Below are 15,049 nucleotides of genomic sequence, written 5' to 3'. Positions count from 1 at the left end.
TTTAGCGATCACAGCCCGGGGGGGCCTACCAGGAGCAAGAGGTCTCGACGGCACTCGGTGTGCCCGCTCCAGCGTGTAGAAGGGAGTCACGCGCCCAGGCGCCACTGTCGTACTGAACCATTTCTCCAGGAATTCAACAATGCTCGTCCCCTCGGCCCCCTCCGGGAGGCCCACCACGCGTACATAATTCCTTCTGTTCCTCCCCTCCGCGTCCTCAGCTCTCTTTTTGAGGCGCGTCACTCTGTCGACAAGGGAAGTCACTTCAGCCGCCAGGTCTTTCTGTTTCGGTGCAATGTCCGCTAGTGCGGCTTCTGTTTCTTTGACTCTGTCTACCAGTTTGTGGTGGTCCGCTCTCAGCAGGCTCACCTCAAACGCGACCTGGCTGATTTACCGCTGCAACGTTGTCTTTGTGTCTTCTATCGCCCCGAGTATTTTATCTAGGGTACCCTGCATTTTGACCTGTGAGTGTCTTGCGGGCCTGCTTCTTTGCGCTCAGTCAGAGCCGCGGGGTCCATGGTTTTGTTCTTGTGTCGGCTCTTGGGGGGCATCGGACAGGTAGGGGGTCACACCCCAGAGGCCCAGACAGCAGCCCCAGCGTTATCGTAAGCTCCTCTCCGATTCTTCACGCCCTATTCTCTGTAGGCCGCACCTCAGCCCCCGGGCATTCCCTAGCAGGTTCCCGACACCCCGCCGGACCCCGCTGTTTTCGGGCTGCAGTGCTGGGGGTTCAGCGTTGACGATTTATGGTTAACTGCTAGTCTCTACAGCTCCGGGCCCTTTAGTGCGTCGTAGGCCCAGCCCAGTCGCCCTTCCTCTCGGCGCTGGTGCTGCCTCCTTCTTGTTCCCCTTGTGGTGCCAAAATCACGTCCAGGCACAGTCAGCCACCCCTCAGAATCTATTCTCCTCAGATACACCGTCCACCATACTGCTCATTCAGGGGTCGTTGGCGCTCTAGGGTGCCCGGGGGGGTCCATGATTTTCATCTGCCGGGTAAACTGCCCACCGCTCCCCCCACGGGGTATGATCCCTCACTCACCAGCACCGCTGGTTGTTCCTTTCCCTCGCTGGCTTGGTCTTGTCAGGGGGGTTGGCCTCCCTCTTTCTCTAGGCCAGCTTCCGGGAGCCCCAGTTCAGCACGCTCCCGGGCCGCTCCAGGCCGGGCCTCGCCTCAATCGGCCAACTTGGCCCCCCACGATCTCCTCAAGGCCCACGGGGGCCAGCCAGGGTCCATAATCCGCTAGTCTCACCGCCGCGTTGGTCTCTGCCAGGGCCCAGTGCTCTTCCGCCGGTCAAATGGCCTCGCTATATGCCCAGGGGCCGTGCCGCCACCCCAGTGTTGTAGTGCTCTGTCACGATCGCGGGCCGGCCCCAACACTATCAGGGGCCGCGCCCGCGTCCAGGAGCAGCGCTGCTCCACCGCCCGACGGGGCGTATCTTCACCCGGGTCCTCAGGCCCCCGCCGGCACCTCTGCTGCAGCGGGGAGACTCGTCCGGAGTCCCCCGCCGTTCTCGGGCTGTCCGCCCCGGAATCGCGTCGGCCCGTGGCTTAACGTGAGGTCCCGGCTTCAGCCGTGAGTACGGGCCGCCGGCCCTCGCAGCTGGGCCAGGTTCGCCCGCCAATACCTTCTGGGGGTCGCCACGGGGGCCCAATCACGCCCGGTATCGGCCCCGAGCTCAGCACCTCTGCGCGGACCCCGATCGGCCCGGAGACAGCGCTCTTTTTCTCGTTTTCAAGCCGGCCTCTCCGGAGAGAGAAAATCAGGTGTGCGCCATCTCTGGATCCTTGGCCACGCCCCTTCAGTAGCCCCTTAACCTTGTCTCAGGCCTGCCATTGCAAGGCCTGTGTGTGCAGTTTCACTGCCACTTCGACTTAGCATTTAAAAGTACTTGCCAAGCCTAGAACTCCCCTTTTTCTACATATAAGTCACCCCTAATGTGTGCCCTAGGTAACCCCTAGAGCAGGGTGCTGTGTGGGTAAAAGGCAGGACATGTACCTGTGTAGTTTACATATCCTGGTCACGTAAAACTCCTAAATTCGATTTTACACTACTGTGAGGCCTGCTCCCTTCATAGGCTAACATTGGGGCTGCCCTCATACATATTTGAAGTGGCAGCTGCTGATCTGAAAGGAGCAGGAAGGTCATATTTAGTATGGCCAGAATGGTAATACAAAATCCTGCTGACTGGTGAAGTCGGATTTAATATTGCTATTCTAGAAATGCCACTTTTAGAAAGTGAGCACTTCTTTGCACTTACATCTTTCTGTGCCTTTCAATCCACGTCTGGCTAGGTTTAGTTGACAGCTTATTGTGCATTCACTCAGACACACCCCAAACACAGGGTACTCAGCCTCACTTGCATACATCTGCATTTTGAATGGGTCTTCCTGGGCTGGGAGGGTGGAGGGCCTGCCCTCACACAAAGGACTGCCACACCCCCTACTGAGACCCTGGCAGACAGGATTGAACTGAAAGGGGACCTGGTGCATTTCTTAGCCACTCTTTGAAGTCACCCCCACTTCAAAGGCACGATTTAGTATAAAACAGGGCCTCTGCCCTACCTCATCAGACACTTGCTGGAGAAGAAACCTGAACCAGAAACTACATCCTGCCAAGAAGAACTGCCTAGCTGCTCAAAGGACTCACCTGTCTGCTTTCTACAAAGGACTGCTGCCTTGCTGTTGGCCTGCTGCCTTGCTGAACTCTTGTCTGGCTGTAAAAGTGCTCTCCAAGGGCTTGGATAGAGCTTGCCTCCTGTTCCCTGAAGTCTCAGGACCAAAAAGACTTCTCTTTTTCATTTGGACTCTTCGTGCGGCGAAAATTTTGACGCACAGCTTGCTCCACGGCGAGAAAATCACTGCACACCGACGCTGCTCGACGCGACGCCTACGGGGCGGCCGGAACTTTGATGCATGGCCTCGCATGGACAACGCCGCCCGACTTCCAGAGGGGAAATCGACGCGACGCCTGCCGTGAGAAAGAAGATTCCACGCACAGCCTCTCGGAACAACGCGCAGCCGGAAAACAAGCCGAAGAATGCACGCACAGACCCTGGGACATCTGGTAATCCCGCGATCCATAGAAGGAGACGGTCCACATGCCGGAAAACGACGCACGACTTCCCCGAGAGAAAAATAACGACGCAAGTCTGTGTGTGAAGGGGCGCAACCGACGCACACACCATTTTTCCTCCCGTAGAACGACGCACGTCTCTCCGCGTGAAAAATAAAGACGCAAGTCAGTGTGTGAAGGGGCGTAACCAACGCACACACCATTTTTCCACGCATCTCCTCTTCTGCGGCCCTCTACGGAGATGTTCCACTCCAAACCAGGTACTTTGTGCTTGAAAGAGACTTTGGCCCTCATTCTGACCTTGGCGGTCTTTTCGCAAGACCGCTGAGTTACCGCCGCGGTGAAGACCGCCGACCGCGGCGGTGTGCCGCTGAGCGCATTCTGACCGCTGGGAGCGTTCCGCCGGAAAACCGCCAGCAGCCACACTGGCGGTCGGCGGGAAAGTGGAGACTGGTCAACCTCCACCGCCACGCCAGCAGAACACCGCCCACAGAATTACGACCCACATTTCTGTGTGGCGGTCTTCTGTTGGCGGTCTTCTGTTGGCGGTCACGTCCCTATGGCTCCCGTCGCCTCCCGGAGGACCAACGCACAAGGTAAGTTGATCGTCCGTGAGGGGAGGGGGTGGGGGGGTGTTGTGTGATGTGGGCGTGCATGGGGGTGTGCGTGTGAGTGTGTAGAGGGGGTGTGTGAGTGCGTGTATGCGGGCAGGGGGTGCTGCTGTGTCTATGGGTAATGTGTGCTGTTCGGCAGGTGCGCATGTCGGCATGTATGTGTGCGGGTATGTGTCCCCGTTGTGTATGTGTGTGTAGGGGGTGTGTATATGTGCATGTTGGGGGTGTGTGCATGTCGGGGTACATGTATGTGCATGTCGGGGTGGGGGTGGGGAGGGGGTTCGTACCACCTCTGGGGGGTGGCAGGGGGGTGGAGGGTGTGGGGGGAGGACTCGGGTGGGTAGTGGGGGGTGGGGGAGACCCCTATCAGTGCCAGGGAAGGAATTCCCTGGCCCCGATAGTGCTTACCGCCATGGTTCGCACGGCGGTTCCCGCCCGCAAGAAACCGCGGCGGTAGGCAGGGTCATAATACCCTTGGCGGTCTAGGGACGACCGCCGGGCCGGAGTGCGCAAACTCCAGCCCCGCGGTCATGACCGCCGCGGCGGTCGGAGTGGAGAAGTAGCGGTCGGTCGCGGCGGGGACCGCCGCGGTCAGAATGCCATTTTTAATACCGCCGGTCTGTTCGCGGTCCGACCGCCGTCTCTCCGCCGACCGCCAGGGTCAGAATGAGGGCCTTTGTTTGCTTTTTAAAGACTTAAGACACTTCATATAACTTTTTAGTGATATCTTTACAAATTCATATTGCATCTTTGATCGTTTTGACCTGCAAATACCCAGATAAATATTATATATTTTTCTAAACACTGTGGGGGTTATTCTAACTTTGGAGGAGGTGTTAATCCGTCCCAAAAGTGACGGAAAAGTGACGGATTTACCACCAGCCGTATTACGAGTCCATTATATCCTATGGAACTCGTAATACGGCTGGTGGTATATCCGTCACTTTACCGTCACTTTTGGGACGGATTAACACTCCTCCAAAGTTAGAATAACCCCCTGTGTGGTGTATTTTTGTGGTGCTATACTATGTTATTGTATGATTTATTGCACAAATGCTTTACACATTGCCTTCTAAGTTAAGCCTGACTGCTCGTGCCAAGCTACCAGAGGGTGGGCACAGGATAATTTGGATTGTGTGTGACTTACCCTGACTAGAGTGAGGGTTCTTCCTTGGACAACCTGACTGCCAACCAAAAACCCAATTTCTAACAACAGTGTACTCTCATTTTGAGTTTTGGTATTGATGTTGCTTTTAATATGAGCCCCTAGGGTGTACCTACTGTAAATAAGCACTTGTGCACTTTATTCATTTTTGTCACTGTTCACTGTGCTGCCTTATGGAGCACCATTGCTAAGAGTTGTTAATCATGGATTTTTGATACATCAATTGCTCATTAAATTGTTTTTGCATACTGTACTGATTCTTGAGTGTACGGTTCTCAATGGACAATAAGCATATTCTTCCCTCCAAGTAGGTCATTGTGTTGTATTATTGATTTATTACGCAGATCCCAAGGATTACTTGGTTGCTCCTTCATTTTTTGACATCTGCTTCTCTTCAGCAGCCAGGGCTGCAGCTACTTGTGTTTCCTCAGTCGCCAGCATCATCGTCTAAAGGGCCAATGCTGCCTTTTTCCACTCAGCAGCCAGAGCAACCTTTTTACCCTTGGGGGCCAAAGATACCAACTGAAATTTCAAGTCCCTATTAATTTTCTTGCGCCAATCTGCAAGCCTTCAGCTCTCATTGGGACAAGTGGCAAAAGGAAACACACAGCTCTGTATAATACAATCAAAGTGACTCAAGGTAAATCATCCTTCTGTGCGAGTGCCTCTTCAAATTCCTCATTTGCATCTAAAGTGGTCTGTGCTTAACAGACCTTGCCCTGGGCTCTAAAGACCCTATCATAAACCTTCTTGGATTTCTGACAAATCCTTAGCATCCTCCTCCTGCACCAGGCCTTAGTTTCCACAAAAGTGAGGGCAGCCGCGGTAGCCATATCCACCTCAATTTCCCTAAGAAATGAGCATGCTAAAAATTGGTTACAAATGAAAAAGTCAAAAGTATGACAATGAAAAATGAATCTAAAATACTTCTTGCTTATTACAATTCAAGAATAAGCTATTGCCTCTAAATCTGCAATGTGATTTTTAATGCCTCAGCAATTATAACTGAAAGGTAACTGCTCAATAGGATCTTAATTCATTGCTCCAGTAACATGGGTTAATAATTTGAGAAGAAGGAACCCTTGCCAATTTAATAAACGCATCTTGATTAGGTGTCAACACAAGTCATATTTATACTCCGCTCAGTCTCTGGGAGGTATGGCACAAACAGCAGGCAATTCCTCAAATAAGTATTTGTTAAATTTGAGCTGTAGAAACAATTTTAAAGTCAAGAAAACAACTCAATGACATTTCAAAGCCAATTTAGAAAAACAGAGAAACATTTAATAAGAAAAAATACACCAATAAGATTAAAACTGGATAAGGTGAACTAAATACATGATTTCTAAACATATGAGGTGAAAAGTGATTGATTGGGACCCAGGTACAATTTTCAGACCCACTACAATAGAGCAGAGGTCAGATACAGAAATCAAGGGTCAGATTTATAGAGCCCTTGCGCCATTCCAATGCCACATCTGCGTTATTTTGTTTACGCTAATGTGGCGTTGGAAGGGGAAAAATGCTGTGCCATATTTACAAAGTAGTGTAATGCATGCATTGCGCCACTTTGTAACCCCTTGTGCCACATTATGCCGGCGCCAGGCATAATGTAGGCAAGGGGGGGGTGTTCCTTTGCGCCATTATCTATAAGATCCCTTTGCGCCATAATAATCCGAATTTTTGAATGCCTGCAAGTGCAGGCGTTAAAAAGAGGCTCCCATTGATTACAATGGGCCTCTGGGTGCTTTGCAGGATTAGCGTCATAATTTTTGGCGCTAGTCCTGAAAAGCGTAAAAAATTATGCCGCTAGTCACCCTAACTACTCCAATGGTGTGCCGTATTATAAATACAGTGCTACCATGGTGACATTAGGGGGGGGCGAGTGAACTTTTCATAAACAAGTCTCCACAGTCAAAATGTTCACCTTCAAACTTAGGTGTAGATTAAAAAAAAAATACTGCAATGGAGGGCAGCAACCAAAGTTGCTGTGCTGCTTTGCACAAGAGGGGCAGCAAGGCACAGCCAAATGTACTAAATATGGCAATTTGCTGTTCTCTTCTACTGTGTTGGTGCACTAACAAGCTGCTTCCTGGAAGGGTATGCTTTCATTACAGAATGCTATGCTTATACAATTTTTTAACATTTCTCACGATGAATGTGTGATGAACAGTGCTGTAGACATGCATTGATTGAAATGTGTGTAGAAATGTAAACATAAGTCCTATTTAATATCTGTTTCAAGGAGGTGATTTTTTTACACAGGTCGGATAATTTTTGTAAGTCTGGTTGTGCTTCAAAAAGTATATTCTGGAGCACTGGAACACCCAAAAACATTTGCTAAATTTGAGACAGTAGTTGCCAGTGGGGGTCGCCAGCACTCGTTTTTGTGGACCAACAATTACTTTTCACTATAGATATTTACTACCTGCAAGAAAAAGAAAAACCTAACAAAGCAGAAAGAAGGAGAAAAAACATCACAAAGTCAGAAAGCTGGAACCCGCAAGAGTGAGTTTAAGGCAGCAGCAGCTGCTGCAAATCTCAAGGGGAGGGGCGGGGGAAGAGATGGAGGGGGGGTTGAAAACAAAATGAATAAATAAAATAAACTTGCCCTTCATGGATGCCATCTCCTGCTACCTCGCTCGTTGCTCCTCTTCCCTCTATGTGGTGTCGCAGCATTCACTAGGCTCCCTAGCAAACCTGCGGCTGCTTTCACGCTAAAGCTAGCATGAAAGCAGCATCAGGAATTGTCTGAGAGCCTTGGGCTGCTGCTCAGACACAACCCCGGGGCCTGTGCAGTTTTTCCAGCCCAGCCGTTCAACACAGCTGGGCTGGAGAAACCTAAGTGTGCATGTGTGTTTAGCCACCCTGAGATGGCCGGCCGAACACACATGCACACTAAGGTGCACTCTCTCCTCCACCTCCTCCTTCCTTCTCCCCCCTTGGGTGACCCAGCCCCACCCTCCCCTTCACATACTGCTGGCTGAGCCAGCAGCAGAAAAATGAAACAATAGTGAACTATTGTTTGATTTTCCTGCTGCTGGATCAGCCAGGGGAATGATGCTCCTTCACCACTGCAAAGGAGCTGTACCTGATTAAAGGGGCAGGGAGTGTCTGGTAGTGGATTAAAGTTGCAAGAGGTCAATTTAAGACTATGCTGTCTTAGTATTTGGAGAGCTGGATGTAGGCTTCTGCGCAAATCTTTTGGCACCAGCACTCATTCATTTATAAATTAAGCACTGCCCGAGTACCACCCATGGAATGCCTTACTGACTTAAAATAGTGCAAATTTATATTTTTGTTACTTTAAGGGCTATGTTTCAGTGCAGAAAAAATTGTATCACTTAGCATGAATTTGGGGTACAGCAACGCTTTAATAATTTTTTAATTTTTCTTACTGTGACCCACAGCGTGTTGTGCATACTGACTTCCCAGCAAAATAAAGTGAATGCAGATTGTGATAATGGTGCGTTCTGCTTTCACTTTTGATCGGTGAAGGTGGGCATAAGTCTTCCCCCCAACACCCCAGCAATCAACCCAGATGAGACAGTGGTGGGAAAGGGACAATGGGCCTGATTTTGACGATCAACCCAGATGAGACAGTGGTGGGAAAGGGACAATGGGCCTGATTTTGACGGTGGTGGACAGGTTACTCCATCACAAAGATATCCCACATACTGTCTGACAGGTGCCACAGGATATAATGTAACTATGATACGTCAGACAGGATATCCGTCACTCTGTGACTGACTATCCAATCTTCCAGGCTCTAAATCAAACTCCATGTCTTTCCATAGTAGATCGCTGCATTGGGCCATGCCCACCCCCCCCAGAATGGGTACGGTGTTCTATCCCCACTTTCTCAGATGATAGGTGTATTTGCTCTTAATCTACACCCCTCCTCCCAAGCGGGGCGAAAATAAAGTCAAATAAAGGATAAGGCGGAGGCAACCTCCCAAGGCACCAGGACCTACTGCCAACCCCTAAAGATGCAACAGTCTTTCTGCCTTCCCTGGGAGCATATTGGGGTTGTTTATCCTAATATGCCACTCAAACGGGCAGAAAGACCAGCACTCACCAGGGGAAAAACATCCAAAACAAAAGAAAGGATGGGTTGGCCCACCTAGAAATTAGGTGCTGCCCCCACCCCATCTGCTACCAAGGAACAGCAAAAGGCCTATTAGACACCAGCATGCATCGAGTTGTGGCCCATTTCCCAACAGTCTTTCTGCCTGTCTCATTTTGGGGCCTTTCCTGTTACATTCGATGGGCCCCCCTGCACAAGTTAAGCTAAGTGCATTTTTATCAGGAGGAACACAGACTAGTCGAATATTTGTTCTTACCAATTGGTTTCTCTCTATTTTTAGCTTTCAAATGTAAGCCAATGTGCAATAAATATATTTTACAAAATGCCCTGTTAATCACATGATATCATGGTTAACCTTAAATTCAGAAGTGTACAAATAACCATTATTACTAAACTCAGTATCTTATTGCACCTTCTAAAATACACAAGTTTTCTTCATACCCATTAGATTTTTCCATGTAAATTACTGCATGGTCTGTACACAACGTGAAATCATTATAAGCTGCAGCTCAGTTGTTGGGTCTGGGTATCACATGCTTTTGGACATCCAACAAACCAACAAGGGTCTCACAAATGTAATTGTATGTTACTTTTGAAAGTTAGCCATGGAGGCAAAAAATTACAGAAAAAAATATTGTCACAGATTTCTATTTCCTCCTACCTATTTTCACTTTTTTAATTCAACAATTACATTCTTTGGAAAAATCATTAACGTTCTAACCAAAAGACCACCTGTTGAATTCAGAATTTTGTCTAGTTTCCAAAAATGTATAGCTTTTCAGGTTTATCAACGGTTTTACACCTGTTTCCACCACATGTAAGTTGAAACCACAATAAATCGTAAAAATGACGTGTGTGGAAAAAATGGGTTTCCTTTTACAACTCTGATTGTTCCTGAAAGTTGAGAAGATGGTGATCTTCTTACAGAAAAACGTTTGTTGATGCCATTTTTATAAACTAAATGTATGCCTTTTTGGACTGCACTTTTCTGTTTTTTTCAAAATGAACCCTCAAATTTTGCTATATTTCGACTATGTCCTCAGTTTTCTCCAAGAGATTCTTCAAACCCTGGTTAGCTTTAGAATCACCAGGATTTGGGACAATTTGACGTATATAACCTTTGTGGAAAAAATTATGAAGGTTTAAGTGCAAAGCGCCCCAAACATCACAAAAGTTAACTAACGGGTGAAAGGTAATACCTCACGCATTTTTTCTGGAACCTGTCTTTCAGTACAAGTTTGCTATCATTTTTTGTTCAACTGGGATATTATATCTTATTTTAGTGGCATGGGATGTTTGGCAGAAATAAAAAGAGTCAGGAACAGCTTTGAAGCCAAGGGGATAGGGTCAGAGAGACAAGCAAACAGTATAGTTTCCCCTGAGCACAATATAAAAAGTGTAAGCTGTGCAAAAACTTATTACACAATGGACGACATAAAAAAATATATCCTTTATTAGATATAAACACATAAAAAAGATTATCAACACATATAATAAAACAAAATGTATACATGCATCAAAGTACACAAAATACAAAGTGGATTGGGCGCCAACATGTCAAATTAAAATGTAAGTAATACTATTATTAGCGTTCACTGACACACATCAGTGGATATTACATCCATCTATGTTTCTGATGTTTTTTAAAATTCAACGTGGCAAAACATACTCCTTGTTTATTTGTTGACATATTTAGGTGGGTAAACTATGGAAACCACCTTCTTCAGGGCAATTAATATATTTATATATATATTTCCTACCTAAAGCATTATTACATTAAAATGTAGTGATGTTTGTATACACAAATCTGACTTCCAAAAAAAGCCTTCCATTGCTTTAGATGGATTAAACCTCCTCGCTCAGACTATCTTCCACACAGAACACATATAGCACTTTTAAGGAAAAGTCTCTTTTTGCATGTTCACCTCCACCTTTTTGGGTTGATGCTGCTGGGTTTTTGGACTTTAAGAGTGCACTAAGGCCTGCTAAACAGACCTCAGTGCTAGTGTAGTAATACATAGTGGTCATAATAGGGCCTGGGGCGGAACACCGGAGTGGTGGTTTTCCATCCTAAAGAGTTTGGCGGGCGGCCTCAGTGTCCACTCAGGGCTACAGCACTGTTTGTGCCACCCTTCGTATGACAAGGTACAAAATGGCTCCCAGCCTGCCATTGTGAACTGGAAGGACAGTGTTTCCACTGCAAGTTCAACGTTGACATTTAAACCAATGGCAAAGCCACCTTATCCATTAACGTTATATGTAAGTCTCCCCTAATGGAAGGCCTATAGAGCTCTATGGCAGTGAGCTTTAGTTTGTTAAGTAGGACATATGTTTTACAAAATGACTTCACAGCAACACTTCCAAATTGTCGTTTAGCTGTGGGTAAAGGTGTTAGCCCCACTGACTAATATAGAGTTACCGGGTGGCATCCAAACCTGGCTAACTTTGGCCTGGGATTACCAAACTGGGTCATGTAAGGTATCAAATTAATAGTGGCATTAAATGTGACCTGATGCCCAGGTCGAAACTCATGTCACTATTAAAGGTAGGCAACTTTTAGAAAGGTGACACTCTGTGCTTTGCTCGTCCAGTAGGCTCACAAAGGCATACACACACAAACAGCTTTCTGACTGGCTGTGGAGAAGTGTGAATGACTCTCAGGCTCAGGAGCAAGGTGTCACCTCCTCTGTCAGGATGGCCACTCGGGGGTGTTTGCCCAGAGGCATGCTTCAAAGGGGGAAGTCACCCTTGATGGACCGCCTGGCCCAACACTCTTTAGCAGGATGTGTGTTGTTCATGTAGATAGCTTGAAGACATGGCCAGAGAGGGCAAACCTGTCCCCTCCAGTTTTACATTAGGCATGTTACCCTCAGGTAGCCACACCTCTAGGTGGGCTACCTTGCTTCCCATGAACAAGGAATGGTCATACCATCTTGAAGAGGACAAGAATGTGGCATTCTGGGATAGCCAGATGCCACACATCACAGGAAATTTATCACTAGGTGGGAGAAGCCCTAGGTGCCCTAGTAACCATGTGGGCCATTCAGGGCACTTTCCTTGGTTAAATATAGTACACCTGGCATGTTGACCCTCCGTACTCACTGGACCTGGAAAGAGGATGACACGAAGACCCCTTTGCACCCTTTGGAAGCACACAAAGAGAGGCTGCAACACCAGAGTGACTGCACCTGCTGCAATCTGGGCTAGTAGGGTTTGAACCCTGTTCTGAGTGCCTGGGTCAGGGGAAAAGCTGATATTTGGCCCCAGTCCAAAACAGAGATTCCAAGGGTCAGCTGGCCATCCTCTAGAATAGCAGTGAGGATATGAAAGCTGAAAGCGTCCAAGTCACATCGCTGGTAGCCACCGCATAAGGTTTGCCACTCCTGGATGCCAGGCACCCCAGAGGACAATTCAGAGCTAGCCAAAAGGTGCTGGTTGTGACCCGATTTGTCACCCAAGAAGGACAGCAGGCTCTACCCAAGACCCGCTGTGTTGCAAAAGCGAAATGTCTGCATCGACAACCCTTGGAATCCTGGAAAGAAAACTTTCTGGGACCACGAGATCCATGGACAGAGTCATCTCCACTCACCTGTGGACCAAGGACTTGACCGGACTTCACCCCTGTCGACCAGACAGCTACAGGAGCATCCGTGGGCAACTTTGAGCCTGCAGCCCTCAGCATCAGGACCACTCTATTGTCGTCCATGGTGTTCATCCTGTAAAGTTTGGATCTTGCTCTAAAAAAGCTCTGGTGGCCAGGTAATTGTCCAAGTATGCTTTCTGGCCCTCTTGACGCCTATCCTGCTTGACCTGGTTGCCCAACTCCGGTCAGAGTTGTTAAACTAACTTTTACAAACTTTTTAAAAGTTTCCAGACTTTTTGTTTGTGAATGCTTGTTTGCCGTTGATATAAAAGTTATTTATTATTTCTAAAATCTGTAGCTCTGGAACACTCTGTTGTTGATGATTAAGGTCTCCAAAAATGTATAAAAATCTGCTCTATTTTTATAAATAGGTGCATCGTTTCTTTTGTGTTGTGTGACTTCCTTATTATACTGTTAAATGCTTTACACATTGTTCCTTTGCTAAGCCTTACTGTCCGAAGCCAAAGCTATCCAGGTTTGAGCTTAATGTTCAATAAATGTGCCTGACTGGGTCCAAGATGGTATTTGTATTGCATCGTAAGGCTTCACAGCCATACCATATAGTACACCCAAATCCTCACCGTTTTCAATAGGAATACCTCTCCAACATGTATTAGAGCAGGCAAGGAAACATCTGGAAACTCTGGGAGCAATGCATGTCACAGAAGAATCTTAAAACAAACCTAATTTTCCCCTTCACGAATGTCACTGCTCACCAAATCACTTTTTCAGAATGCATCAGAATGAGCCTGGGACTGCTCGTTTCCATAACTCCTAAGTGTAACTTTAAATAAGAGACAGCTCGTTAAGTTAAAAGGTATGAAATCTTCGGTTTAAGCAGCAGGGTGCAGATTCTATAATATGATTCCAGGTGTATGGTAACAGGGAGAACAGCAAGCACAGTTTTGAAATGAAAGTCTTTGATAATTATATGATACTGAGTGTGAGATACCTTTGAAAAGAAAAAAGAAGCATATATGTTTTTTAATCGGTGCTTGCTGTTTTGGGAAAGGAAAACTCCGTTGTAGTAAATCTAACGTCTTTACAATCCAATTCGATTGAAAATTAGGAGAAGAATGGAGATAGTTTAATGGAAGAAGATGAAAGTTTGTACTTGGACAGGCTTTACATGTATCTTGACATTTAGGAAACAATTCCAAACAAAACTGACTTCAAAACAGATGCTATTCAGACTCGGAAAGAAGTCGCATTTGTAAATGTGTTGCAGCCTTTCAGAAACAGAAACATTCAGGAACAAGAGCTGAAACACCCACGAATATCACAAAGGAGCCAAACGTGAACAAAAACAATACAAACGCCCACGAGATGAATTCTGCTGTTGGAAAATTATCACACAGAAAATGAGTTCATGACAGGAGAATTCTCTGCACAACAATGTGAAACACTATGCCCATCTTTAACAAAACGCCAGCAGGACGCAGAAATGATGAAAGGAAATTAAAAAAGAAAGCCTTTTTTAAAGTGAACAGTTTAAATCATCAAAATATTGAGGCAAATTAAGCATAACAATAAATACAGTTAGCAACATTATGACAAACACAATGCATTAAATGATGAGAGAGCGAAACATCGAACTTTTGTACACATGCCTAAAGCCCACGTAAGGGCGGCTCATAACTAGGGGCCCCCAGGAGCCCATACGTGAACTGACTTAACTGTAGTGTCTATGTGCTGCACCTCTTTCCAAGGATGAGCTTAAGGCAGGCCTGTGATGGGTTTAGGGCAGACTGTGTCTTACGGCAGGCCTGTGAGGCTGGAAGAGTCTAATTGGGATAGAAAGTAAGTACAGGAACTGAAATAAAAGTGGCCCTATTAGCCAATCGGATGGAAAGAAAGTGTCCCACACCCGCAAATCGGGTCAGTTTTAACTTGTCAAGATTCGCTATATCGGTGCTTTGCAAGGTATGAGAAACTGCGTGCATCTGTGCTTTCTGAAGGCAATGTTTGGGGTAATATCAGAGAAATCAACAGTGTCAACCGGCCCATCAGCCATAAAACAGGTCCACAAACAGCCTAAAAATGCCCCCCACGCTGACTGCCAGACCATTCCATCTGCCACTGCTAGATAGCCCTACTTGTGAGTCCGCCCCTTGACCCTGGGGCTGTAATCTTCATCATAGACTGAATTTGTTCCTCACCATTGGAAGCAGGGCTTAGAGGGGGAGAGCAGTCTTCCCCTTATACTGGAGGATTTGTTTGCTTCAGTGACCAGAGCAACAGCATCTGCAAGAGACCTCACTGTATACTTAATGAAAAGCCCTGTTTTGGGTGAGGATTGAGGAGCAGTGAGGCCTTACCTGCAACTGTGCATAAACAGAAAAGGACTGGCTGCTTGTGCAAAGATAGTGCAATGATTCAATGTTTGACCCCTGTAATTCTTCCAATGCAGGGAAGTATTACTACTGTCCGGAATCAAGTATTCTTCAGACATTACATAAAGCTTCTGAA

This window comes from Pleurodeles waltl, chromosome 1_2, assembly GCF_031143425.1.
Source record: "Pleurodeles waltl isolate 20211129_DDA chromosome 1_2, aPleWal1.hap1.20221129, whole genome shotgun sequence".
Lineage (NCBI taxonomy): Eukaryota > Metazoa > Chordata > Amphibia > Caudata > Salamandridae > Pleurodeles > Pleurodeles waltl.
This window is presented reverse-complemented; position numbering follows the sequence as displayed.